Source organism: Triturus cristatus, chromosome 2_1 (genome assembly GCF_964204655.1).
Source record: "Triturus cristatus chromosome 2_1, aTriCri1.1, whole genome shotgun sequence".
Taxonomy (NCBI): Eukaryota; Metazoa; Chordata; class Amphibia; order Caudata; family Salamandridae; genus Triturus; species Triturus cristatus.
In genome coordinates this window covers 897,639,370-897,667,130 of record NC_140581.1, presented here as the reverse complement: position 1 = coordinate 897,667,130, position 27,761 = coordinate 897,639,370, and the positions used below count along the sequence as shown (strand labels likewise).

At 49.8% G+C, this 27,761-nt stretch overlaps 2 protein-coding genes across 6 annotated transcripts in view; one reads left to right on the top strand and one right to left on the bottom strand.

Moving 5' to 3' along the window:
- Positions 1-2,528, bottom strand: part of TLNRD1 (talin rod domain containing 1) — a 48,280-nt gene extending 45,752 nt beyond the window's left edge. Inside the window, exon 1 of one of the 2 annotated variants that reach the window (XM_085633099.1) lies at positions 2,392-2,528. The gene's annotated coding sequence lies outside the window, so the exon portion shown is untranslated. The remainder of the gene's footprint in view (positions 1-2,391) is intronic. The other variant, XM_085633100.1, reaches the window with a different exon arrangement.
- NAA35 (N-alpha-acetyltransferase 35, NatC auxiliary subunit) overlaps positions 1,893-27,761 on the top strand; it is a 478,604-nt gene continuing 452,735 nt past the window's right edge. Inside the window, exon 1 of one of the 4 annotated variants that reach the window (XM_085633095.1) lies at positions 1,893-1,974. The gene's annotated coding sequence lies outside the window, so the exon portion shown is untranslated. Of the gene's footprint in view, positions 1,975-2,384; positions 2,514-3,296; positions 3,450-3,470; positions 3,719-27,761 lie in introns of those variants that run through there. The other 3 variants (XM_085633094.1, XM_085633092.1, XM_085633093.1) reach the window with 3 other exon arrangements.

Genomic DNA, 27,761 nt, shown 5'->3' with positions numbered 1-27,761 from the left:
ATGTGTGTTTTCATGAACAATTGCAGCTTTAGAGCACGAGATGATGAATTGTTTCTGTTTTGCAAGCGCTTTCACTTTGCAATTTACAGAGCTGGAAGTGGCAGAGCTGAGTGTGGAGCTCTTCAGGATTCACGTCTGAGACACCCCCTCACCTCCACTCCCCTCCCTTGCCTCACGTCTCCCAGCACTGCAAGTACGGCTAGGGTTAGGCCCCCTCCCTGTTGGGCTCATCGTTGTGCTTCGCTCCACTGCCTACACTCCCCCTTGTTTTTCATTTGGAAGTTGGAACGTAGCGGATCGCTTAAGCCACTCGCGTTTTAATTTAGAACTAGAATCCCAACTTTTTAATTTCATTATTGAAGGGCGAGGGTACTCTGGGCGACATGTTGCTATGCTATACGGAGAGAGGGCGTCATCACATTCATATTGAATAAGCATCATCTGCAATGTAATTTACGCGAGTTTAAATTATTGGCATTATAAATGGCAATGCCTTTTATTTAGGTTGTGTTTTTTAAAACATTAATAAAAGGCATTGTCAGTTACAATGCCAATACCTTAAACTATCGCAAATGCAAGACCCATTGCATTCCAAATGCTTGTACTTTTGGTCGGTGGCTGTATAACTTACAAGTTCACTTTTTGACAGCTTGTAAGTGAACGAGGTGCACGGTCTCTTTGTACGTTTCTTGCAAACTACTACATTAGGACCACGCATTGCAGTTATTGTGTGTTTTTAGCAGGTGTAGAAAGTAGCGATGCTTTTATATTTGTATGTTACGGCGTTGTGATCGGTTGCACGTTACTATTGGTAGTTTATTTAACAGAGAGCAGTTCAAAAAAGCATCTCTGTGTTTACCTGATATCTGATAGGTTTTTACCATATTGAATCGCACTTACACGTCTCTCAGATATCCTCCCCGGTTACTCGTATCATTTTCTTCCACTTCTCGTAATAAATGAGCATCACCGGGGTCTCTACATGGGAGAGGGAGCAGGTGTGGCTCATTTGCTTCACATTAAACAGCGGTAGTTGTTGACCCAAGCTCTGGCTTCGATCAACCACCACAGCTATTTAACGTGGCGACATAGAAAATAAATACACTGCACCCAAATACCTTTCACTGTTAAGCAGTGTTTATTTAAGATGTTTAAATCTGTGACGCACTTACTTTAATATATAATAAAATTATAAATTTAGCTTTAAGCGTTTAACCATACGTTGTATACAAAACTTAACGTTTGGAAACCGAGATGGACAGAGCTCAAAGCTAAGACATCAGCATAAAACAAGCATTTGCAATGCAAAAGGTCTCGCAGTTACGCGAGTTTAAGCTATTGGCATTGTAAATGACACTGCCTTTTATTTGTTTTAGAAACGAAAACAAAATTAAAAGGCATTGTTATTAGCAATGTCAATAGCTCAAACTCGCGTAATGCGAGAACTATTGCATTGCAAATGCTTGTTTAAGCAGGTTGTGGTACGTGACAGTTAACCCCCTGCATAGCTGTCAACCTACTGGAAATGAGAGTGAAGACTAATGCTTAGCAGAGCAAGCATCGAATGTAGGATAAACCACTTTCGAAAGGTGATGCAGATGTGAAAAGAGAGTGGCACTATTGAAAGTATACTGAGGCACATGGCACACATTAGGAAAGTGAATATCAATCAATTTAGAGAGTGACGCCCTCCAAATGAATAAACGTTGACCTGTAAGTAAGCAAGTATAACGGGTCAGTGTTAAGTTTTTAGACACAGCTTAAGCTTACTGATGGGAGAGGATAGACCGTGTACTGCTGGTCTGGGCGAGAGGCGCAGTCTAGCAATAGCCGGATGCCGGCAGTTGGGAGAGGCTCCCGAAACATCCGCCAGCTACCCATGGGCGTATTCAGGAAGAGAACAGGGCGGCGCCGGCTAATCGGGCGATTCACGGATTCCCTACACCCGGGGACGGTTCAAAGATATAGGACTAGGTGAAGAGGAATACTATCTGAGGCCTTACTAGAAAGTCTGCTGTTCTCTGATTTTTGGTGTGGGTCGATTAAATGTCCAGGCTTAATTGTTAATGTGCCTTTGTTTACATTTGGTCAAGACGGAAGTTACGTATTTGGTGCGCGCCAAGCGGCTTGTCAAAAAGTTGACTAGGCAAAGCAATCTGAGGGCTGTGCGGGACAAGCAATTAAGCTAAAGCCATTGCTCGCAGTCAGCCACACACCGTGGGTGCGAGGGCAGGGTCGGTTCCCTACAATCAACACGTGCAGAAGCCGGTTATAGTTGCACCCGTTAAGCGTCCCGCCCTTCGCGCAGTTTCACTCCACTGACCACTTCACACTAAAAGCCAGGAACCACCCACTCGTCCTGGGAGCTTTCCCTTGTCGAGGTCGGCTTACCTGCGGCTCCTGCCCGCAATACCCAAGTCCGGCTATCCAAAGAGGCTACAAACCAACCCTTCCGCCGAGCAGGTCTCGTCACAGCCAAGCACGGCTTGTGCACGGAGCTAGACAGAGGACTGGTGGGTGGGATGCAGTCGTCATATTGAACCGTGTCTTTCTTTCCTGCAATTTACAACGGTTGTCAATTGATAAGCCGATATCATAGGCAGGCATCGAATTAAGAATGACGTTTGTGACATGTATATAGTGTTTACATATTTTCGGAAGTGATCTCGTATTTTGTTACAAAAATAATAATTAGATGTCTGGTGTACGACCGAAACCGCTCTTCTGCGTAAAATCAGATCTCCGAAAAGGGTTTTAAAAATTGTCCTCTGATTTGCATGTTCAACCAGCCCTTAGAATACAGCAACTTCAGCATCGGGCATTGGATACATGGTATCACTTTAGCTCTCGTTATGACTGGGAAGCGAATGCATTTGTCTTCGCAGAGTACCAGTGACTTCGTGTGGGTAGTAATCTACGGCAACCTCCGTGAAATTTGAAAACAGAACTACTTTCGCACTACAATTTGCAGACGGGAAGCTCAGTGTTAGCACCTGTCAAGTAAGGCTCGAGGAGCTGTCTTAGCAACCACGTCAGCTATTCTCGTCTTGCAGAGCACTCCACGACACTGAAGTATAGGAACTCAGTATGCAAAACAACAAAAATCTTTTATTCGAAAATAACCCCAGTAACTGAATTATTCTTGTAAGCTCTATATTGCTAACACGGAGTGCCATGTATTTCAAGATGGCCTCATCGACAGCGAGCTTGGCTGTGATGCTGCATGACCAACTGTATCTTCCAGTTGAGGCAGACTCGTCCTTACTTAAATCTAAAAATCGCGGCCATATTGGAATGGCTATAGTGACTATTAAACATTTTGGGACCGGGTTTGCCTCGGGTGATAGCTTTGGAACTGGGCGCTGAAAGGTTGAAGCCAGCGGAGGTATCACGGTGTGTGAGTGATCGAAGTGCGCACTTGACCGGGGAGGTTTTAGTTTATGAAATTGGTGAGTATGTATTTATTTGGCAGTTACTCCGTGTGTGTACCGATTCTCCTCGTGTACAGGCGGGGGTTGGTTCTCTTAACTTGCACCTCTGAGCAAATATTTTTCGAATAATGACCACTACGGGCCCATCTCTTCCTATTAGGCTTTTCCCCATATTTCCCCCCGTCCACATTAGGCTTTCTACTCTCTGAGAGGTCGCTGGTGTCGATCAACTAACAGGGGAGGTCTGTGGATGTCGGCTAAGCTTCAGTAGCGCCGACCTGCGTCAGGTAACGAATTATGGGCGATCATTGCAGAACGTGGTGTGCGGAATTGTTTGTTTCAGATGATATAGGCGTGGGTCCCTGTTATGTCTGCGGAGCCATGATTAAACAGCGACTTTAACTATCACCAGGAGCACTTTAGCCGCTTCAGAATCCAAAGATCATTTATGCGACTATATAATGAGGGTCTGTCTACCTGCGCTCGCCTTTGAAATTTATTGGCTAGAGTTTATCTTTTCTAAAGGTCTCGGGGTAAAGTGGTGGTCAATTTTTTCTTTTTGAATAGTTGGGATCACTTACCAGGCTGGCAACTTACCTGCTTGCGTTTCAGCCACTGATAATCACTCTGACTCAGATTCTAGGCTGTTGGACCCCGTTCAAGAGCCACAAAGCATTCAGGCCTACTGGAATCCAGCTGTTGCGGTTGTGTTGGTTTTTTTGCCACTCGGGTTATGGGGTCTAGCCTACTATGGCTCGGCAAATTGGGCCAAATACAACTCTTTATACTCTTGTCTCTCAAGATATAACTGGCAAAAAGAAACTGGCTTTTCAGCAAGTTTGAGTACGGGGCAAAAGCTCAGAACTCAATAGCCTTCCAACAGAGACAATAACTGTCATGTCCAGTGTTTGTCTGTATATTAAAGAAAATACTTTAATCAAGCAGCAGTATTAAATACTACACAATGTATTTTGATGTTGATGAATTCATGGTTTTACTTCTGATTATGATCTCTCATGATAACTCTTGCTGCACCGACACACCCCTCAATACTCTTCCATCCAGGAGACTCTATCCACTACAATTCCTAGTATTCTGTGGTAGAACCAATTATTATGCCTTGCTGTGGAGTATTTTATCCTGCTCCTACAGGTTCTAATTTGCAGTCATTTCAAGCATTCTTACCCTTATTATTGATGTGGGCAGAAAAGTCTCAAGACTTCGCACTCTAGTCTTTGGCACCTGTTATACACTTTATGTTCCTATTGAGGCCTGTCTTATCTACCTTTTTTTCTGTAGCATCATGAGAGGAAGTTTGGGTGGAGCCTGTGTCTCTTGTTTGAGGAGTGACGTTCCTTTGGAATAGGATTTGCTAGACAAATGCAGCACAGCAGATGATATTGCAATGGCCAGAATGTCTCCGGCAGTTGCAGCCTTCCACTGGCTGGATATATATAGATCCTAGAGAAAAGCAGTTGTAACCCCCGCCAGACTGATTGGTCATTGATGATATATCCATGTCAGTTGTAGCCTTCCCGGGCAGACTGGCTGTACCTCAGCTGCTACTCTTCTTCTTCTTCCATCAGTAGTGGCTGCACTAAATCACGACTACCAGGTGGACACAATGGTTGTTGAATTTGTATAGTCTTTGGGTGCAGTTCTCATCAGGAACTGGGAAGCGAGACCTACTTGCAGCAAGGGTTGCTCATTGCTTCACACTCTCCAGTAGTTTGCTCTCTCTGTCACAACAGGGACCCTTTGGGCTTTTCCTCCTTGATAGTCCCTCCTCCTGCAGGGCCGTACAGACTCCTTCCCTCTCTTAGAAGACAGACGATCTTCTAGGCAGAACCCTTTCTCTCTCAGCAGAAAGTGCAGACTTAAGGAAATGTCCACTCATCTTATGGAGGTTGCCTTGCATACACTAACCTTAGCCACGCAGTAGTCCTTTGTTTACTTAACAGAGAACTCCCTTGCTTGGTCATGAAAATTTGTAACTTGAACAAAGTGAGGTGATTTGGATCCCTCTCTTTTTTAGGTCTCGCCTGACCCAGCACATGCACTGGTCTGGCGAGACTTATTGAGAGGGCTCCAAAAAGTGCTTCCAGGCCAGCCTAGAGCCGTGCTTTACAGCGATTACTTTCACGGCCGCTTTGATGTTTGATCGTGATCACGATCACTTTCACGGCCGCTTTGCATAGCCAATAGGTCTCGCTTTTGGGACCTTATAAGTATTTAGTTATGCAACTGTTGCATGGCTAAACACTTATAAGGTCCCAAAGGCGAGACCTATTGGCTATGCCAATGCTTGTTATACCATGTCAATGATATGGGATGTGGATCCACTGTCTCATGTTTCAAAATTTGTTTGGGTTGGTCCTTCTTCAAATGCTGTTTCTAGGCTGCTCTCCAAATACCCTGAGGTTAAGTGATCCTTTTCACAGCAGTTAGAGATGGCTCTGGCTCCTAGCAAGGTGTACCCCTAACATGGGCATGATGAACTATGAGTTGTCTGCACTTCCCTGTCATCAGCCTTCTTGTGTAAGTAATCAGGGACTGACAAAAGGACAGCTCTGACTTAGAAACGTCAACTTGAAAGCTAGAAACTGGATTCTCAAAGCCCCTGCCCCCCAATCAACCTTATGGCAGAGACCACGAAGAACTAACCATCAGCCCATTTCTAACAAAGTCTTCACAGAATTTTAAAATGTATTCCTGTCTCCAACCTCTTCATGCCAGTGTCTGGATATCCACAGTCAAGCCAAAGCAATACACTTCAACTGTCTGAGAAATCTGTTGTCTTAACCTTGTATCGTGCCAAACTAGGAGCAATCGAGGTGGATCCCACTGGCTTCATAACTCAGACACAAATAGATTCCTACTAATATACAGGTATCATACACTCACTGTTCGCGCTCTCGTACGCTGCCATCCCCACCTTACATGATATACCCAGAGCAGGGACAGTAGCCCTCCCTCTGTCTCTGAGGGCTCACATGGTGTGTCCCTCCATGTCACAAAACAGGTTCTGGATCTCAAATTGTCATGGACAAGCATAGACCTCTGCACACACCTTAGGTTAGTGTGATGCCAGGGCCAAAATAAAAGTAAGGATGACAATTTCACATTCACTTTGGCCACTTAGTGCAGGGGTTCTTGACCATTATGCCACACCATTTATAGACCAGCCATATCATATGCAATGTGCACATGGTTATGCTGCAATATTTAAGGACTTTTGTGTAATGCTCACTCGTTGCCAGTTGTCACTTAGGAGTAATCTCATTATCCAAGTCAAAATTCAAATTTACTTTATTCGGTATCCAACAATACCATAAAAGAGCAGAACAGTTATTTAAAAACACAATCGATAAAACACTCTACATTTGTTTAAATAATTAATAAAATTATGTACGGATATCAGTGCAAGACATCGTAAGAATACTACTAGGTCAGACTAACAATTATTTTAAATGAAGCTCCACATTACAGTAAAAAGCAAGGATATGGGTTTCTGGACCGAAACAACAATAAGTCCAACCTGAGAAGGGGGGATTTACCCCCGATCACAACAAAAAGAATTCATCTGCATTAAAAAAAAAACAAAAAAACTATATAAAACGGCATACAGAACCACCCAAATACCGGAAGAGGAATTTCATAACCCAATTCAGCAGCTAGAAACTATCGTATTTCTTAATCTCGCGGCCATCCTTAAAAAATTCACAGTGCAGTAAAGTGTAAGAGCATCCTTGGACAGTTTTAAAAATAACAACGCCACCCTTGCGTGTTTGAACCTCAAGGACTTTAAAATACTCTTTAAAAACAGCCTCCTGGGGTGAGCATAGAAAGGGCACAATAAAACAAACTGAAGCGTGTCCTGCAGAGACTTATAGTCGCAGCCGCATGGACCCCGCAATTCTGTTGACATAAAAAACCCTGATGGGCTCCCCAATGTTTGGTGGAGTAGGTTCATCCTAAATCTAGTCATCAGGAATCTGTCATGGGCGTTATAAAGGTACCCCAGGTATGGTTCCAAGCCTGGGCTAGATTTTGTGAGTAAGTGGGCTCTCACAGTAGGTTTAACCAGCTCAGTGTCTTCTCTGGCAGATGCCCTCTGGTTTAAAAATGCCAACTTGATGATCGTCTTATCCCTTGCTGCCAACAGTTCCGGTTTATTATAATAGTTGGCAAGACCCAAACCAGAAAGGGTTTCCTTTACATATTTCAGCCAATGAATATTATGCCCATGCTCCCTATTGATGCAATCGGTTAAAATCTGCCTACCCAAGGTGGCTTCTGGGTGAATCCATATTTTTAACCAACACAATAGAGGTTTTAATTGTATCTCATCTCTGATGTAAGAGAGACCTAGCTCTTTGTGAATTGAGTAGGATGGAGTGCTCTGTGGGACTCTAAGTAACCTTCGCATAAATGTGTTTTCTTCAACTTGTATCCTTGATGGGTCTGCGAATCCCCATACCTCCCTACCGTATAGCATTTTTGCCTTACAGACAGCCCTATACAAATTCACGATTTGTTCAGGGGCCCATCGCCCCAACCTGTGTGCGAATTTCATAATTTCCCTTAAGAGCTAGTGAGTGATGTACAATTCTCTTCTATCAATTTGTTAAATCTGATGCTGGTATCAAACACAGTTCCCAAGTACGAGAATGCCTGCACTTTTTCTATGGGGTGGGAGCCAATCCTAAAGGTGACTTTCCTGCCTGGTCTTTTTCCCATCTCCATGATGTAAGATTTGGAGAGGTTAGCGGACAACTCCAGTTTCTCCATGAAAATAACAAAACCATCAATTAGTAACTGGAGGCCCTGCGCGGTGCGTGACAGAAGCACCGCGTCATCCGCATACAGTAAGACCGGTATTTCTCTATTGCCTATCCTCGGGCTATCCGCCCCCAATACCCCCAGTGACTTCTCTAGGCCATTAATATATAGTGTGAATAGAAAGGGTGCCAATATACAGCCCTGTCTACCCCCCCTGGAGCAGGGAAAGGAGTCCGACATGTCACCCTCATCATTATATCGGACTCAGGCTGAGGTGTGCTGGTGTAACGTACATAATATACTAACCAATCCTGGGTCCACACCCATGGCCCTCAATATCTCCCACAATTTTGTACGATTAACCTGGTCAAAAGCTGCTGTCAAGTCCATGAAAGCCAGGAACATTGTCTCTTTACTAGCGACAGTGTACTTGGCAACAAGGAGATAAAGATTCAGGCATTGGTCAGATGTTGAACGACCCAGCCTGAAACCATATTGGATGTACGAGATGATGTCATGCTCATCCGCCCAATCCATGAGGCGGTTAAGCATTGCTCTCCCCATGACTTTCACTGAGACGTCAATGAGGGAAATTGGCCTATAACATTGTGGGTTGTCTTTATTACCCTTTTTAAAGATTGGGACAATTATCGCAGTGGACCATGAAGGGGGCATACCTTCCTCCACTGCTGTGTTGATTACTCTTACTAGGATAGGCGCCCATAAATCTACTTGAGAAAGCAGAAGGTCCGGGGGGATCCCATCCGGGCCTGGGGCCTTGTTACGGGTCAAGCCCTCAATTCCTGCTTTTATTTCACTTAAAGAGAAAGGGGTTTTCAAAACTATTCGATTTCCTGCCCCCTCGAGTGGAGGTGCTATACTTAAGCATTCATGATTGTAAAGTCCTTTGAAATGCTCCACCCAGGCCTCTGGTAAAACATGACAGGCAATTTTAGATTTGTTCTTATCTTGGAAGAATGGATCATTGACAGTTTTCCAGAAGGCAGTCATGTTCCTCGCTTCGGCTGCTGCCCTCAGATTTTCCCATGCCTCATTTTGCAGTGAGGTTTTTCGTTGTTTGAGAGCCTGTTTATACCTCCCCCTGCAAATGGACACCCTGGTATTATCTTTGGGGACGATCTTTAATACTGCTTTTAGGTCTCTCAAGGCGCTGGAACATTGCTGGTCGAACCACCTGGGGGTGTCATCTGCTTCTTTTCTGCTTCTACTTCTAAGCTGTCCATCTATACAATGTGCAACCCCCTCAAAAGCAGTGATTAAGCCCGCCCCCACGATAGCGAGATCTAGGCACTTCCATATCTGTTGATGTTCCTCTGTTATTAATGCCTTGTAAAGTTTATCAGAATTAATATTTGCCCATCTTAATCTCCTTCCCTGGTCCGTTGCTTTGATGGAGCCTCTAATCTGTTTACAGGGGGGATGCCTAACTTGGTCAGAATCCTGTAAAATCAGGACTAGCGGATTGTGATCACTAAAGATACTTGGTTCAACATTAAAACTCAATATCAAAAGAGTTAAGGTGGTAGGTACAAAAATAAAATCAATGATAGATCCCCTTCCGTTTCCTTTGAACGTTGGGGCAATGCCCGGGTCCCCAACTACTCTCATCAGATCCAGTGTGTGTGTTAGGGCGTGGGTGCCCAGCACCTTACTTAGCTCCAATCCCTCCCTAGTATGTTCCATATGTAATCAGTTTCCGTCCCCTGGTTATGAGTTGTATACCCTGGGAGCAAGGAGAGTCCCAGGCGAGGTCCGCCCATTTTCCCCTTATCCTCAAGTCCACATAAGTGATGAGACCTCCTTTTGCTCGTCCTGCCGGGGATCTCCTTGCAGGCACAAAGTACATTTTGTACCCTTCTATTGCAAGGTTTGAGGGATCTAACTCCCATGTTTCCTGTAGGTAGATGATGTTAAATCTCCTTATGTATTCTAGCCAGTCCTTGTTTATTCATTTACTCGACAGACCTGCTATGTTCCAGCAGATTAAATTAAAAATTCGCGGTCCTCCTAATGTTGAGAAGTTAACACTTAGGTCAACATGCTCCTTATGAGGTACTGACCCTCTAGGGGGACTGGATTCATTGTTAATCTCGCTGTGGGCTAACTGTGATGGGGACTGTGATAGCATGTTAGTTGATCCCCCACCTGGTCCTCCAGTGTCATTAACATAATGCACATCCTCCAGAGAACCTCCTTGGACTATAAGTGGCGCCTTGGGTAGTCAATCTAGATCACTTAGGGCGGAAACACTTTGAAGGGGGGCATATCAATTAAAAAGCAGGACTGAATCACCCCCCCCCCCCCCTCCCTGCCTTCAATTGCCTCGGGTCTTCCCTATTCTGGGCTGGCAATAAATCTCTATAAAAAAAAGCCCAGTGGGCGCAGTCTTACCCTGGAATCACTTTCTTCCTGTTGGGTACCTTTCTTTTGGTAATAGAGCAGGTTTCTTACCAGCTCCGGGTATCTACAATTTAGAATTACACAATCTCCCAGGGACCCCTTCCTGCTTTTCCCAATCCATGATACTCTTCTGGCCATTAGAATATGTCTATGATTGCATTAATGGTCAACCAATGAGCTGCTTTGTTAATCAATGCACCTGTGGTTTCTTCCCTGCCTGCTGTGTGTGCATTAATCCCTGTCAGAAACACCGTGTACGCACTTGCGGCTGGGGGTAGATCTAATACTGGCAATTCCTGGGGGTTGATTGCCAGATCCACTGCTGATGGTACTAAATCAGTGAGCCTAACAATTCTACCCCTCTGCCGTTGTGATGCGGTATCACCAGTTTGTCGAGCCTCTGGCCTCTCCCCCCTTTGCTGGCCAGTATCTTCCCTTATACTTGAGTGGCCTTGGGCCATACTGCTAGTACATTCCGGTCGTTTTTTCCCACTTTGCACCTCCTGTCTGTGTCTGGCCAGGACCATTACATTTTTAGACACCCCCCCTGTCACCATCATTAAGTACTCCTGACTCAAGATGTGTAATTATCACAGCAGCTCCACATCCCATCTGGTGTGGCCCATTTTCTGATGTGTCCTCTATCCCAGCTTTTGTAATTAGTTGCGCAATGTGCCCTTCTATAATATTAAGCCTCTCTTGCAGGGGCCCCAGGTGAGCTGTCAGTAGGGATTCCAACTTCGTAATTAGATCTTTGTTGCGTCCCTCTGTGACTACTGCCTCACTACAGTTCGGACACCTCATGTGGATCGTCGGTGCCCCTTCGTCCATCACCCCCTTCCCTCTTACTCCTCCTCCCTGTCCTACCTTTTTCACGGCATGCGGTCCCCCTTTCCTCGTACCCGTAACTGCGGCTTTGGTCTCTCTTGAATTATTAGTGCTCGTAAAGAGACCCTTTGCCTGTTGTGCTTTTTTTGAGCGAGTAACCACCTCCCCTCTAAGCTCTGGGATGACTTTTTTCACTATCTCCTGGCTTGCCGTTACGTCCTCCTCTACCCTTCGCCCTGAGAGGTCAGGTGTCCAGGAGATAGAATCCAATGTCTCCCGCCCCCCCATATGTAAGGAAGTAATTAAATAATCTTGGTTATTGTCGACTCTCTCCGTATTAACTGGTAATGAGGCCTCCCCTACTGTTGGGAGGGGCGAGTGTATTATAGCCTCGATGGTGACCCCATTCCCCCTAGTTCTTTTTCCTGGGACTAGCCCTGGGAGAGGGGATAGGCATGTGGCAATGGGGCCCATGGACGATCTTTTTTGTTCAATCAGCTTATCCAGAGAGAGTCTTTGTTAGAAAACCGGGCAACCGGGTCAGCAGTCACCCGGTCCTTCCAAGCATAAAGGGGTAGCTTGGCTCGAGCGGTCGGGGGTCAGGCAGCGCGTTAAGCGTACGTCACACCCTCACAATAACCATGCGTTCATCCGTTCCAAAAACGACACTACACCGTAAAAATTTATGAAAGAATCTCTTTGTGTTTATCTTACTTTTCTGTTAGTTGCAGGGTTATGTCACAAATACAATACAAAAGGATTTTCTTCAGAAATAGCAGGTCAATTAAATAATAACACTTTACAGGTGCAATAAATAGGATTAGGTCATAAATACACAAGGAATAAATAGAGGTGCGATAAATACATAGGGCAAATAAATACTGTCAGACAATAAATACCAGGCAGGAATAAATACAGTCAGACAATAAATAACACACCTTCAATAAATAATATAAGCAGTCAAACAATTGCAAATCAGATCACATTTATGAGGTAGATTGATTTTACCATGCCCAAGTACAGCTTGTGGTCACTGGGGAGGCCTGGGGATGTCCCACCTAGAGTGGTCAAGGCTGGGGCCTAAGCTGAGGTAAAATGAGGGTAACCTAAGGTTCTGGCTCTCCAACTACACAGTCCCTCACACAGGTCCCTGCACCAGTCTCAGTTCACCCCCCCTAGCACTCTCAGGTTGGTCCTAACACCCCTCTAGCCCCTAGAATGGTCTTTTAGGGCTCCACAGGGCCTCAGATGCCCTTTCTACCACTTACTGCCCTTTTCTCGGTGTTCGGCTCCGCTCGGCGCCGGGTCGACGTCGATGGGCGGCTCCGGTTCGATGTCGAGTCGATCGATTCCACTTGACGCCGTGTCGATGCCGTCGGCCGGTTCCAGTTCGATGTCGCTGGGCGGCCTCGGTTCGATGTCGGGTCGATCCGCTTTACCTGACGCCGGGTCGATGCCGTGAGGCGGCTCCGGATTGATGTCGCTGGGCGGCCTCGGCTCGATGTCGTGTTCCGGCGTCACAGGGTCACGGTCTCCCCGCTTCCGGGCGACTCCGGAGTGCGACCTCCACTCCCGACCTCCGTCGGCTCCACTTCGGGTTCCGGCGACTCCGGAGTGCGATCTCCACTCCCGACCTCCGTCGGCTCCACTTCGGGTTCCGGCGACTCCGGAGTGCGATCTCCACTCCCGACCTCCTGCGCGCTTCGCCTCGACCTCAGGTGACTCCGGAGTGCGATCTCCACTCCCGACCTCCTGCACGCTTTACTTCAGCTTCTGGCGACTCCGGAGGGCGGACTTCACTCCCCCGTCGACGCCTCACCTCGACCTCAGGTGACTTCTACTTGACCTCCGGTGTCTCTCCACGACCTCCGTCGGCGCCCTCACTCGACCTCTAGCGGCTCCGGGTACGACGTCTGCCTTCTGTCAGCGCCGCTTCTCCACTTCGGGCTCCAGGTCTCCAGGCTTCTCGACGTCGGGTCTCCAGGAGGATTCCACCAATCAGGTCAGGAACTTGCTGTTCTTCTACTTTAAGGCCTGTTCCGGCTGTTCAGGTCCTTAAGATGATTTTCTGGTCTTTATCCCACACAGGGTTTTAGGCTGGGCTCGGTCAGTAGGGACTAGTATCAAGGATGGGTTTCTGGACCCCAATCCAGGCACAAGTTTCCACCCCTGCTGCCTTCCTCCTTCCTCCTTCTGTTTCTCTGTCCTCTCTCTTCACTGGTCAGGTGCCAACTGCTGCCTTCCAACTGCCAACTCTGAGCTGGCTTCCCAACATTCCAAACCTGCCTCACACTGTCACAGGGTTCTAGAATGTTCTGGAAGGTACTAGTAGGTTCCAGTGATGTCACAGGTGACAATGGGTGGCCACCATTTTGTGTCTCAGGCCCTCAGACAGAAGTTCCAGGGGTAGGGAAAATGGCTCCCTGACCCTGCATCAACACTAAAAAGTCTGGTGGTTCCCAAAAAGGAAAAATTCTAACGGGGTTTGAGGCAAAAGTGGGACAAAATAAATAATGATGAGGAGGGACCACCCAAAGGGCTGACAGGTCTAACAGTCTTTTTTCAGTTAATTGAATTTCATGATTTAAAAAAGACTCTGCCCTTACTATAAATGCATCTAACGGCCCTCTTACACCCCCCCCCACCTTTCTGTTTGTCTCTTTCCGGGTGCAGTCGATTCCCCGCCGGGCCTCCTGGGACCTGTAGTCCTTCTGGCTCTCTAGCGGCAGTCTGATCCGTTCGTTTCACCCACGAAGCGACTCGGGATGTTCTTTTCTCTGTAGTTTCCCAAGATTGTCTGTCGATGTTCTATTTATGTTATAAACAAAAGTCCAGCAACCAGCGCAGACCTCGGCTTCCTCACCTCGGGTCACCATCAGCACAGCCGGGTCCACAGGCGTTTTCTGTTCTCCTCCCCGCTCTCACTCGCAGCAGTGCAGCCCAATACAGGAGCCCCTGCTCGGCGTCGGGCCGGAGGGCAATTACCGGCTGTAGTTTTCACCGGTCGCGGGTCAAAACTGCAGCCCGGTCTGGTCCAAACTGACTCCCCGCTACTCTGTCGTTGCCCGCTGAGTTCTCGCGAGACTCCCGTACACCGGAGGTAATGAGTATAGTCCACAACGCTAGGATTGCCTGGGAAGTATCAAAAGTCTGATCTTGGTTTGTCTTAATGAAGATAGGGATATGTTCCTATGACAGGGGCTGGTCCAGTGTCGCATTATTGTGATTCATGCAATTTTAAAAAGAATAGTTTTATATCTTTCATATATTTAGGACAGGTTAGTAGACCATTCAAAGCTGTCTCAAGGTCATTCCTGAGACAAGGGCCCATTACTTTAAAGGAACATGATCCATGCTTGATGCCGTGGCTGTCCCCCTCCGCCCCCTTATTCCTGTGCTAATTTTTTATTGTTAACGTGACCTGTTCATTTATTCATTGAACTGTCTCTAACATCTTCCGTATGAGGATGTACTTCCACCCTCAGTATGGGGGTTACCCCCTTCTTTTTGTTTTTTTTGTTTTTTTGAAACCGTTTATTGCAATCTCAAGAATATACAAGTATGGGCCTACAACCTTCCGGCCGGCCGCTAGAATGACAGGAGCATATGACATACGTACAAAAACACTTGGCGTTGCAGAGAAGCAAAATCAGGAGGTATCAGCGTCGTGGGCCACATCACTCTGACCCCACAATACGGTTTCATTTTATACAAACAACACAAAAACCACAACCGCAAGGCAACCCGCAATCGAAAGTAACAGCACGTGCTCCCCGAATGGGGGACCCCAGCCATCCACAGGAGTCTAAAGAGGGGAAGGGGAACAGATCGAGGACTGGGGGAACTCCGTGCTCGGGGCTAGGGAAAGGAGTCAACTAAGGGGACGGGGCTGGTGAGGCCGCAGGCAGCAGTGGTGGCGCGCAGATACCCCCGCGGTAGGCGTTCCAGGGGCCCCATACTTTCACCCATGCCCCAGGCTTACCCCTCGCCACATACACCACCTTTTCTCGGAACATGCACCAATCCATGTGTTCTTTCCAGGCCGACACCGCCGGGGGCCTCTGGGATCCCCACAGTTGAGCAATGTCACGCTTAGCTATCATATATCCCAGAGTCACCCATCGCGTCTGCGGAACCGAGTAGTCAGTTGGTTCCCACACATTCAGCAAGCATCTCCTCGCTTCAGGCAGCAGCGCGACATGCGTAACCACTCGCAGGACCTCATGCACACCACGCCAGAATCGCTCCACCTTCGGGCATTCCCACAAAATATGCAAAAAAGTCGCCAAAGCACCACACCCACGCTTACACAACCCATCCTCAGCATAGCCCATACGCAGAAGCCTTGGCCCCGTCATGTAAACCCGATGGAGTATCTTAAGCTGGACGAAGCGAAGACGAGCCGGTATGGCCACCTCCTTCGGAGAGGCCACCGCGGAAATCCAGTCTTCGTCGTCCAACTCCAGCCCGTCGGCAACCCAAGCCTCGCGGAGGCCAGTCAGCAAGCCCGAGCGGTCATTAATCAATTTTTTGTAAATAAGGGAGATCGTGCTGTCCGGAACGTGGCCATCCAGCACTCTATCCTCCAGGGGGGAAGACTCCGGGATGGAGGCGACGTCTGGGAAGACTGAGCCCAGCGCGTGACGGACCTGCAAGTACCGAAAGTATTCACTGCCCTGCAGCTGAAACTCCGTCTGCAGCGTCTCGAATGTTTTAAATCCCCCCCTCGTCCAGAGGTCCCCCACTTTACTGATGCCAATCGTGTCCCACTTCTCGAAGCCCTTCGAGGTCCACAGGGAGCCCAATCTCTCCGACGCGTACAACGGTGATGCCCGGGTCAAACGGTCCTTCCACCCCATAGCTGCGTTAGCCGCGTGCCATACTCGTACCATGACACGCGTAGGTCCCGTCAGGCGGGGGCCGGGCGCGCCAGAGTAGAGCGCTCGATTATAGTCGCCACCAGGCAGGAGCATCTTGTCCATTTCAAATGCCGGGTTTAAGGCGGGCCCGTAAAGGCCATGATTAATTGCAGCTAGCTGGGAGGCCCAGTAATACCGTTTAATATCCGGGAGGGCAATCCCCCCGTCGTACCATGGGAGCGTCAACTTCGCCAGGGCAATACGTGGCCTCCCGTCCCAGAACAGGCGGCGCTGTAGACTCTCCACCTCACGGAAGTAGCGCGCCGGGACTAAATCCATAGTATTCTGGAGAGCGTACAGGAAGCGTGGCAACGACATCATCTTAAACAATGCCGCCCGGCCGAGCGGCGAAAGCGGCAGGCGCCGCCAGCGCGCGACGTCCTCCTTCAAGCGCTGGAGGGGGGGAAGCAAATTCCGCTCGTAGCGGGCCTCCGGGTCGAGAGTAATGTAAACCCCCAGGTACCGAAACCCCTGTGAGGCAATCTGAATCGGACAGCCCCGCGGGAGGACGGGAGCCTCCCCGGAAAGCACATACACACATGATTTAGCCCAGTTGATGACAAGGCCTGAGTTGCGGCCGAATGAGCGCAAAACATCAACCAGGACAATCAGTGATTTACGCGGGGAGGCTAGGTACAAAAGGATATCGTCAGCGTATAGGGACACGCGGTCCTCATACTCGGGGGTCCAACGGAGACCACGGATGGAAGGGTGCCACCGCAGCCACTCCGCCAGGGGTTCCAAGGCCAGCGCGAACAGGAGCGGCGACAAGGGACAGCCCTGTCGCGTGCCCCGTCCCAGCTCGAATGGGACCGATACTCTTCCATTCACCACCACCTGCGCCAATGGGCCCGAATACAACAATTTGACCCAGCTGATGAACCCCGGGCCAAATCCAAACTTCGCCAGCATAGCCCAGATGTATGGCCACTCGAGCGTGTCAAACGCCATGGTGGCGTCTAAGGACGCCAATATGGCCGGCTCCCGCACAAACGGGACACGCGCGAGCACCCCGTGCAAGCGCCGCAGATTAAGGGCCGTGTTGCGATGGGGAATAAAGCCGGACTGGTCTTGGTGGACCAGATCGCCCACCACGCCGACCAGCCGGTTGGCTAGCACCTTGGCGAGGATTTTGGGCTCCGCATTCAAGAGCGAAATAGGCCGGTAGGATGTAACCCGGTCTCGAGGTCTCCCTTCCTTGTGGATCACCACGATTGTAGCCAGACGTTGGTCCGGCGGGAGGGAGCCCAGCGAGTGGGCCGCCAGGAACATCGCACGGAGGTGGGGTGCCAGTACATCCGGTCGCAACTTATACAACTCGATAGGGATGCCGTTCGGGCCCATGGCCTTGCCGGATGCGACCGAGCGTATGGCGAGGGCAATTTCATCGGAGGTAGGAGGTTACCCCCTTCTTGAAATGTTTTTGTAGCATTTAACTTTGGCATCTGTCCTGAGGAAGACCTTGCCCATTTTGCTCCAGGGTCGAAACATGCATTAGTTTATCACCGATTGTCTGAAGCATGATTCTGGTTGAATATTTATGTGCAACTGTGACTCCTCTATATGAATGTGGCTCAGTGGATGGCCCGGGGCAGTCCCTTGCATGCCGTAGAGCCTGTGGTAGCTTTGCTGCGTCTCTTATTTCTAACGGCATCTGGACAGGGAGTTGTTCTTGTGCTCTTCATACCACATGTGTGGCGTGTGTCAGATTGATTGTGGTGCAGGGTAAGTGACACATTGGGCCCTTATGTAGTGTGCTGTATTCCTGACTTGGATTAATTAAGTGTGTTTGTGTATGTTTGTATTTATGTTGAAAATCCAGATATTCTCCCCCACTCCTGTTCTTATAGCGACGTTGACACCATTGCTCTAGTTCAGCTGTCCCATTGCGTTGAAAAAGGATCACAGGGTTCCTATTGTTTTTCTGCAGGTTCAGCCCCAGTGTCTGTCTCCAGGCCGGTTTCAGGCAGCGTCTTTTTCTTTTCTCAACTTCGAAGTTTCTTTCCACAGGCGCGTTTTTTGTTTACTGGATGAGACTTTGTTTAGACTGCCAGGCATTTCTGCTGACCGGTTTGTTTAAATTTGTGTTTTATTTGTGGATATTGGCTAATGTCACAGTGTGTGACTTTTTGCCGAGGGAAGGGGATTAAAGGAACAAATTCACTTTGTCTGACTTCAAGAGATGGCGATAAGGTTGCAGAGGTTGGGAGGGATGAAAAACACCTAGTAGGTTATTTTCTAGCCACAAAATGGCTGGTGGAGAATTGGTTACATTTTGTGCACTTTCATGTGCCACTGCCATCTTGATTGTGTTTGTGCATGTGCAGCAAAGTTGTAATGAGTATTGGAAGAACAATTTTAGGAAGTCCATGTTTGCTGTAGTGGAACTGAATATCACCTTTAAAGCTCCACTTTCCATATTTTTGGAAGCAAAATGTATTTTAAAGTAAGTAGAGTTCTGATAAAAGTGCCATACTATTGCAGCCCCAGAGGTAAATTTACATTAAGCTTTACGCACACTTAAGCCAACAACAAAAGTCCACGTTAGTCATCTCCTGGCATCATTCATTTGCACCAGATGGCTCCAAGCCATCTAGTTGGCTGAGTATTAGTCCGTGGCGCTTTAAGATAAAAGTTACACTCGCACCACACCTTACACCAACAGCACACTTTAGACACAACCTCTGGCACCATCACACTTGCACCCTTTCTCCAAGCTGTATGGTTGGTGCAGCCTTTACCTCCTCAGCAGAAAATCAGTTCATTTTCGACTGACATTTTCACCCTTTCACCAATCTACATGCCAACAATCCTGGAGAAATTGAAGGAAACTTAAACATTACACATCCACATAACCACAAAGCGGTACCAAAACCACTCCATGGAATGAGATGCCTAAAAACATAGCAATCACATGAATACTCCATCAGGACTATACAGCAGTGTCTTTTGGCGCACAGACATCAATGCACATAATGCTCCACACAGATCCATAAGAGGATCTAGACAGCCACTGTCTGTGTAATACAGTAGTCCATGGTCATTAGTCGTTAGCAGTCCTTGGATCTGCACTGTTGCCGGCCCCTATCCTGGGTAACTCTCCTATAAGGAACCTGAAACAAAACCAAGTATAACACCAAGACACCATTTTGGTGCCGGAGAGCGAGAATCTCGTAAATTTCAAGGGTGCCCAATTAAAAAAAAAACTCTTCAAGACCATACTAGTGTTGGCAATGCTTGTTCAAATGCATGCAACTTAACACAGTCACAGGTCTCACTGTTATAAAAGAGAAGACTGTAACCCAATTATAACTGTGTGCTCCAGTATATGGCCCTATACGTTGATGTTGAGGGGCAAGCTGCTTGGCTCTTTTTCTCGCACCTGCTGATCAATTATATGTATTTTTGACTCCTGCTTAAGTAATATGGCAGAACAGTAGTTCAGATGTAATGAAGCGTCGGAGTTTTTTGATGGCTGGAGTCTAGCAAAACTCTGGCAGTGTCTCCCTCATTTGCTTTTGATAGTCCCTAGGATGCAGTGCCTTGTGTTGGGATAGTGTTCCTAAGACGCTGTGTGATGGGTAAAAGTGCCTAGGTTGCACGGTGATTGGTTCATACTCTTAGGAAGCTATGGACTGCAGTATGTCAGTGCCCTCAGGATTCAGTGGGATGTTTTATGTTCCAAGGGTGTTATGTAGTGTGGGGCATTAAAGCTGCAGGAACACCGTGGGAAATGCTATTGTCCTCCGAGAGAAGTGCAGTAGGCAGTACCATTCAGGTGCTGTGCTGTGTGGTAGGAACGTGTCCACAGCATGCAGAGCAGGTTGGCATGTTAAAGTCCAGTGGATGCAGTGCATTGGTTTGTGTTACTAACCCCAGGGTACAACACGATGTGGTGAGCCAGTAGTTAGCAAACATAACATTTGCTGAAGTGCGGTGGTGAACACCCGAAGAACGTAAACCAGTCACAATCCCAGGACAACACTTTAAGCAACTATTTAAATATACATTTGTTATACATGCATCATGCTGGCAAGTTGACCTAAGCTCTCTTTAGTCAAACCTGAAAAACACTTGCATTGTTAGCGTTCCTAGAATGCATCACAATGTGGTGGGATGTAGTCCCTAGGATGCAGTAGATTGGTTTTGGCTTCTTTCCCCAGGATGGGGTGCTGTGTGGTGGATTTTTTGTTTCATGACGTTTTATTAGCATTCATAAATGACACACAATGCGTTACATGAGACAACAGCCAGTAGGCAATCCAAAGTAATACTGAGGTGGGCAGATGAGCACATCTGCGCTGTGTCGCTGTGGCGTTGCTGTATCCATCTACTGCATATCATGAATCACGGATTAACAAAAAGGGAACCAACCAATAAGGAGGGGGTCAGGGCAAGAGAAGAAGGGGGAATACTGGGGAAGGGTAAACAGACCTGGCGGGGGGGAAAGGTTGTAGCTCTCTACTACCGCTATCTAGGCCCCCCTCATTACCAAAAAGCGCCCCTCTGGGAAAACCAGTACTCTCTCTGGCAGCATGTGTGGTACGGCGAAGGGCGGCGACCATGGTTTAAGCTTCAGGAGCAAGGGTTCTGAGAGTGATGTGCGATGCAAACAGTCTGTAGGGTTCCAAAAGCCCCCTGGATCAGTGGGGTATACTACATCGTCAAACAACTGCAAAGCTCGGAGTCTTGGTGGTTGCAGTCTAACATTTTCCAGTCGCCCCAGATGATCAACCAAAGGCTTCCAAAGCTTCCGGAATTTAGTATCTCAGAATTGAAGACGCGCCGTGAGCAACTCCATCGCCACAACATGCCACAAGCGGGTGAACCACACGTTTATGGAAGGTGCTTCTGCTTTCTTCCAATAAAGGGCAACAGTTTGTTTTGCAGCACCCAGCATGTGGAGGCTAAGGTGTCGATCGCGGCCCGTCATGGCTCTCATAGTCACCGGCCTAAGGCCCAAAATAACTGTAAGCGGGTCCTCAGGCAGGGGATATCCAAGCACCCTTTTAATATGGCTAAGTACCTCTTTCCAGTAGGCAGTCTGGAGAGGGCACGTCCACCAAATGTGTATGAAATCTCCCAGTGCTTGGGTACAGCGCCAACATAGGGGGGATGCATTAGGGAACATTTTTTGGAGTCGGGCGGGGGTGTAATACCATTGAGTCATTACTTTGTAGGCAGACTCCTGCTGGGGGATGCTACGAAAAGTTTTGGGGATATCTCCCCAGAGCCACGCCCATTGAGAAGGGGTAACACCCGAGCCGGAGAGGGACTGCCACAGCTGCTGATATAAATGAGGATCAAGCCGCTGTGCCTGCTGGAGCACTTGATATATGTGAGAGATTAGCCCCTTATAGGTGCCGAAAGTACGCGCCAACCGTTCGAACGGCGTGAAAGGCCGCGTAGCCGCCTGGGCTAGGGAGAAGCCCTGTATCCAGTGCCGGAGCTGGATATATTGGAATTTATCCTTCTCTGTTAAGCCAAATTCTTGTTTGCATCGAGCAAAGGTTTTAAGATCACCTCCTATAAATAGATCCCGTATTGTTCTACAACCGGTTTCTGTCCAATTCGCAAAATAAGGTGGGCGATACGCAGGAGGGAACTGCGGGTTGCGAGCAATTGGAGTGTGAGGGGATGGAAAAGTGGTAAGGCCCCTGCGGACTGCCACCTTGTCCCAAATCGCAAGGACCGTTTTAGTAGGGACTGCCATGTAGGCGCTGCGGTGACGCACCTCCCGAGGCAACCTGGCGTGATCCCAAAGCCGGCGACAAGTGACTGCCCGATCCATGTGAAACCACACTTTTTCGCTCTCCCATGCTCCCCATTCCAGAATAAAGCGGAGGTGCGACGCCCAATAGTACTCTAACAGGTTGGGGCAAGCGAGTCCACCCCTATCTCGGGGGAGCTTTAAGATTTTACTAGAAAAACGTGGTTTCTTTCCACCCCATATGAATGCGACCAGTTCGCGTTGCAGCCCCTGAATTTGGTGCTCCGGAATGGGCGTCGGTAAGGTTTGAAAGAGGTAAAGTATCTTCGGTAGTATAGACATTTTATCAGTGTTGAGGCGGCCTAGCCAAGAGAGTGGCAGGGCTTTCCACGTGCGTAGATCAGCAAGAACTGAGAGTTTATATTCCTGCCAATTGGCTTGCGCCCAAGTAGCTAGGTCTGGTGTTAAGTTGAGACCATGATATCTCACAGACCTGCTCGCCCACTGATAAGGAACAAGAGCCTGCAGGGCCGTAATCTCCTTGTCTGGGATCGTAAGATTAAGAGCCCAGGATTTCGTGTGATTAATTTTAAGCCCTGAGGCTTGTTCATAGGTTTGGAGCAGCGAATGCATCGCCGGCAGCGAGCGCAAAGGAACAGATAGAGTAAGAAGTAGATCGTCTGCGAAGAGGGCAATCTCATGTTCGACGCCCCCAAGGGAAATACCCCGAATATCAAAGGACCGGCGCACCATAATGGCGAGAGGTTCCACCACAAGGGTGAACAGCAGGGGTGACCGAGGGCAACCCTGCCGAGTGCCCCTGCAGATGGAGAGAGGCTGCGTAAGCTGACCATTCACTCGTACTCTGGCCAACGGTGAGATATAGGGAGCCATAATACGCGCTGCCTTCCTAGGGCCCAGACCCACTTTCCGTAAAACTGCACGAAGGAATGCCCAGTCCACCCGATCTAATGCTTTTTCAGCGTCGAGCGAGAGCAGGCAGGCCGGTATTCCCCAATGCTTAGCCTTCCCGACAATATGGGCTATCCGGCGCACATTATCAGCCCCCTGGCGTTGGTGGATAAACCCCACCTGGTCCGGATCAATGAGATTGGGCAGGTGAACGCTGAGCCGTTCAGCAAGTATTTTGGTGTATAGCTTAAGATCTGTATTTAGCAGGGCAATAGGACGATAAGAGGAGCAGAGGGCGTGGTCCTTCCCAGGTTTTGGGATGAGGGCTATTTCAGCCATCGCCATGTCCGGGGAAGGCCCGACTGACTCCGTGAACGAGTTGAAGAGGCGCAGGAGATATGGTTGTAGTTGCGGCAGAATGGCGCGATAGAACGAAACCGGGAGTCCGTCAGGACCAGGTGTTTTGCCTAATGGGAGGTCTTTCAGAGCGCCAGCTATTTCTTCCAGAGTAATAGGCTCTTCCAGAAGCTTAGACTGGTGCTCGCTCAGTGGCTCCCAGTCACACGCATCCATGGCGGCCGAAATCCGATCCGGTGCGGGTGGATCGCTAGTGTAGAGAGACGGGTAATAGTCATGAAACGTTTGAATCTTCGCCGATTCCGTGATAGCCCATGATCTATCTGCCATCTGCAGTTTTGCAATGTGAGCTTTGGCCGCCCGCGTTCGCAAGCGACGCGCTAGGACAGTGCCTACCCTGTCCCAACCATCATAATAGCGCTGGCATAGCGCAAGTAGAGCATGTTCGGCCTTATTCGTTCTATGCACACGAAGCTGGCCTCTAAGGAGAGCTAGACGCCTTTTATGGGCCGCCAAAGGACGCTCCTGATCCATCTTCTCAAGCGTCTTAATTTCGCGCGTGAACTTATTTTCATACAACCGGGCATCCCGCGCCCTAGCAACGGCTATAGCCGTAAGGGTACCTCGTATCGTAGCTTTGAAGGCGTCCCATAAGACAGGGAGGGAAGTCTCCGGTAAATCATCAGTTTCAAAATACGCTAATATAGCAACTCGAAGCTCCTCCCTATCTATCGGATCTCTAAGAATATGGGTCAGAAACCGCCACCTATTTGGCCGTGTCGGGCGGGAGAGACGCTCGTGTAGAAGTAACTCCACGTGTGCATGGTCAGAGATCGAAATACTGGAGAGGGACGCCGACAGGGTATCCTTGATCAAAGAGTGGGACACAAAAAGAAAGTCAATGCGAGAGTAGGAGCGGTGAGCGTGAGAGTAATAGGTGTAATCTCGCAGTCCAGGGGAGTGATAACGCCAGACATCCACCAGGTTTAGAGCGGTGAGGGATTTCTTCACCGCTGCGGACATGGCCCCCACCCCATGAAAGGCGCCCCCACAACGATCCAGTTCTGCATCCCACACCAAATTGAAGTCTCCTCCTACTATAAGGTCCGAGTTCACCGGCTCAAGGTGTTCCCTAATTATCCTGCGCAAGAAGGCGTCCTGACCCTGATTGGGGGCATTTATGTTACAGAGAGTAAGTGTGCGGTGCCCTCTCCTGATCTCCACCCTCAAAAGCCTACCCTCAGTGTTCCGAAGCACTTTAGTATCTCCCTGGGAGAAGCCCGCCCTGCAAAGAATAGCTACACTCGCTGTCTTAGTGGTTGCTGAGGACCAGAACTGATGGGGGAAACGTGGGTGAGACATGCGAGCTACGTCAGCCCTAAGGAGATGGGTCTCCTCTAGGAAGATTATATCGGGGCTCTGCAGTAGCAAATACCGCCATACTTGGCGTCTTTTGTTGGGCGAGTTGAGCCCTTTCACATTAAGGGAAATAATCTTCCAACAAGGCACTGTGGTCATCGTCGCGTATCGTCGGACGCAGCAGCCGCCTTGCGCCTCTTCCACGTGTCCGCGTACCCCCCCCCCCCTGCCAAGAGGGTGTAGAGGGAAGGAGAAGAGGAGGGAGAGGGTAGGAACGGGGAAAATAACTGAAGCGCTGCAACGGCCAACGTGGCCAACAAAGTCTATTCCAGTCTAGGGAGTAGCCAGGCACAACGGCACAAGCTGTCCCGGAGAAGTCACTCTCCCAGAAATAGGACTGGGGGTCGGTCATCACGTTGTCAATGAATCCAGCTCACCGGAGAACAGCTCCAGGCCGCCGCCCCAAAAATGTAGATAATGCGCCTGGTAATGAGTAGATAATGCGCCTGTATGTGCTGTATGATGTCTTGCTTGTCCCGTGATGATCTGCTACTGTCGGGGGAAGAAGGGTGTCTAGGGCGGCATACCGTGGACCACTGAGGTTTCAGCGGGACTCGGAGTTTGGCGGGCTGACGCGAGGGGCTGGCCGGCGGGGTGTCTGGAATTTGAAGCAATTGAGCCGCCTCTCTGTAGAATCTTAGTACGCGGCGCTTTGATTCCCATTGGAACATGAGGGCAAAGGGATGGCCCCATTGATAACGGATGTTAAGTTCCCGTAGCTTGTCAGTGATGGGTCGGAAGTCCCTCCGGCGCCGAAGGGTCGTGGGGGCCAAGTCCTGAAACAGCTGGACAGGCTTGCCTCTGCACAGTATCTCAGGCTTGTCTCTAGCCGCCTTGAGAATAGCTTCCTTTTCGACGAAGAAATGAACCCGAGTCAAAATGTCAGGGATGAGCCCAGGTCTTCCAGACGGTCCCGAAACCCTATGCGCACGGTCCAGGGTTGGCGGCGAAGCGTCGTCATCTCCTCTTATGTCGTGGAGCAGGTCAGCCACAAACGACATTATGTCCGCACCTTCCGCCCCGATTGGAAAACCTCTTATGCGTATGTTGTTCCGGCGCCCCCTATTTTCCAAATCCTCTTGTTTAATCTGGAGTTCAACATGCTGTTCTTCCAATGTTGCGACCCGCTGCCATAAATGTTCCTGGTCCTCCGTGCGAGCATCTAGGGTCTTCTCCAGGTCATCTACTCGCCCTCCCAGCTCCCCCACGTCTCTCCGGAGCTCCTTGACACATGCTTGGACTTCCGTACGAAGTGATCCGATTTGAGCTCTTGCATAAACAGTGCCATGAAAGATTGCGTGACTGGCTCGGAGGGGTTCCAGCTCCTGACGGCGCAGCACCAGTCGGGGCCGAACCTGGTTTGCTCCATAGATCTATAACTGTAGCGTCTTTGGGAGCCACTTGGGACTCCCTCCCTGACTTAGTGCGAGTCATGCTCCAAAAGCGATGGCAGTTAGTCCAGCAGTGTGCCGGAGAGGTGGCCGGTCCGCCACCAGTCGCTCGCCCTCAGCAGCGCCCGGGCTCCCCGGCTGCAGACCCCAAGGACGTCGGGGAGGCCGCAGCGGGCAGACCAGAAGACCAGGGCGTCGCACTCCAGAGGGCCCACGAAGGACAACACCGCAAAAGACAAAGCTTAAGTATCCAGGGACCCCGCAGCCAGAGAAGATGTGACAAGTCTCCAGCCCACTGGGCAGCTCAGGGCCTCCGGGCAACCGACGGCCCTCCCAGGGGGGCCTCCAACGCAACTATACCCACACCCCCAACAGTTCCAGCCTTGTCACTCGGGGAGGGTGCAGAGAAGGCACATCAGTGTAGAATGGGTCGCATACTCATTCACAGTCTACCAGGGGTACAGTGCCGGGGAGCCCAGGAGCGCAACAATCCAGGTCATGCCGCCCCTCCGGCAGGGCAGGGTAGCAGGGCAGGAGGGCGTCACCGCCGGGCGACACACCACGCCCCGGAAGGGCCACAGGCAGTCGACGTCTCAGGAGGCGCAAGGTTCAAACGGGGCCCCCCAGCGTTGTCCTCGATGCCGCCCCCCACCCGCAAATCTGGCTACGCTTCGGGCAACCCCACCGGTGACTGGCCAGCATATGTCGAGCAAGGCCCGAGGGGGGGGTCAGCAGGCTCGGTCCCACGCCTCCGGAGCTCTCTGCTCTGATCAGCGCTATCCAGCTTGCAAGTCACTCGCGCAGTGTAATGGCGGCCACAGTCTATCTCCCCAATGCCAGCGCTGTCCCCTCTTACCACCAATAGGATGTGCTAGCAGTCCCGTAAGTCCAGGCTCCTTCCCGTTTTCTCCCGCTCAGCTGTGGAGCATGCAGTGTACTGGGCCTCGTGGCAGCCGTCCGAGGGGCTTCCGATGCAGACTCCCGGGGAGCTCAACTGTACCTATGATGGCGGCCGCCTCCTGTGAAATGGGCCTCCACCCGCCGGCGCAATCCGCTCCTCCCGCCGTAGCAGCAGAGGTGGCGCAGGTCCCCAGGACACACTCCGCTCGTCGCCGTCAGCTCTCCCCCCTGCCTCCGCTCCTGCACGGCCACAGATTAATGTAGAGCCCCGGTAGGATTGCAGGTAGGCTGCCGTGACAGCATGCAATGGGGGCACAGAGGTTCTCCACCAGTTATGTCGGAAACAAGAAGAGTAGGAAGCAGTGTCCCCAGCGCCCTCTCCTCCCAGTCGCCGTCTCTGGATAGACTCAGGTGTGTAGGGGCCCACCCGCCGGCCCGGAGCAGGGGTGTCAGGCCCAGGGTCTGCGTGGCTCCTCGTGCCAGGAGGGCATAGGCGGGTCTTTCCAGCCGTGCAAGGTGTAGAAAGAGTGGCAGGCCGGTGGCGGTTCGCGGGGGCTCAGGCATTCAGGACGCCGCATCTCGACATGTACTCCCCCCGGCCTCCGCACCCGCACGCCGCCACGGGCTCGGGCCCCTCCGCAAGGCCCCACTCGCCCAGGCCGAGGCTGAGCACACCAAGGCCGCAAGATGA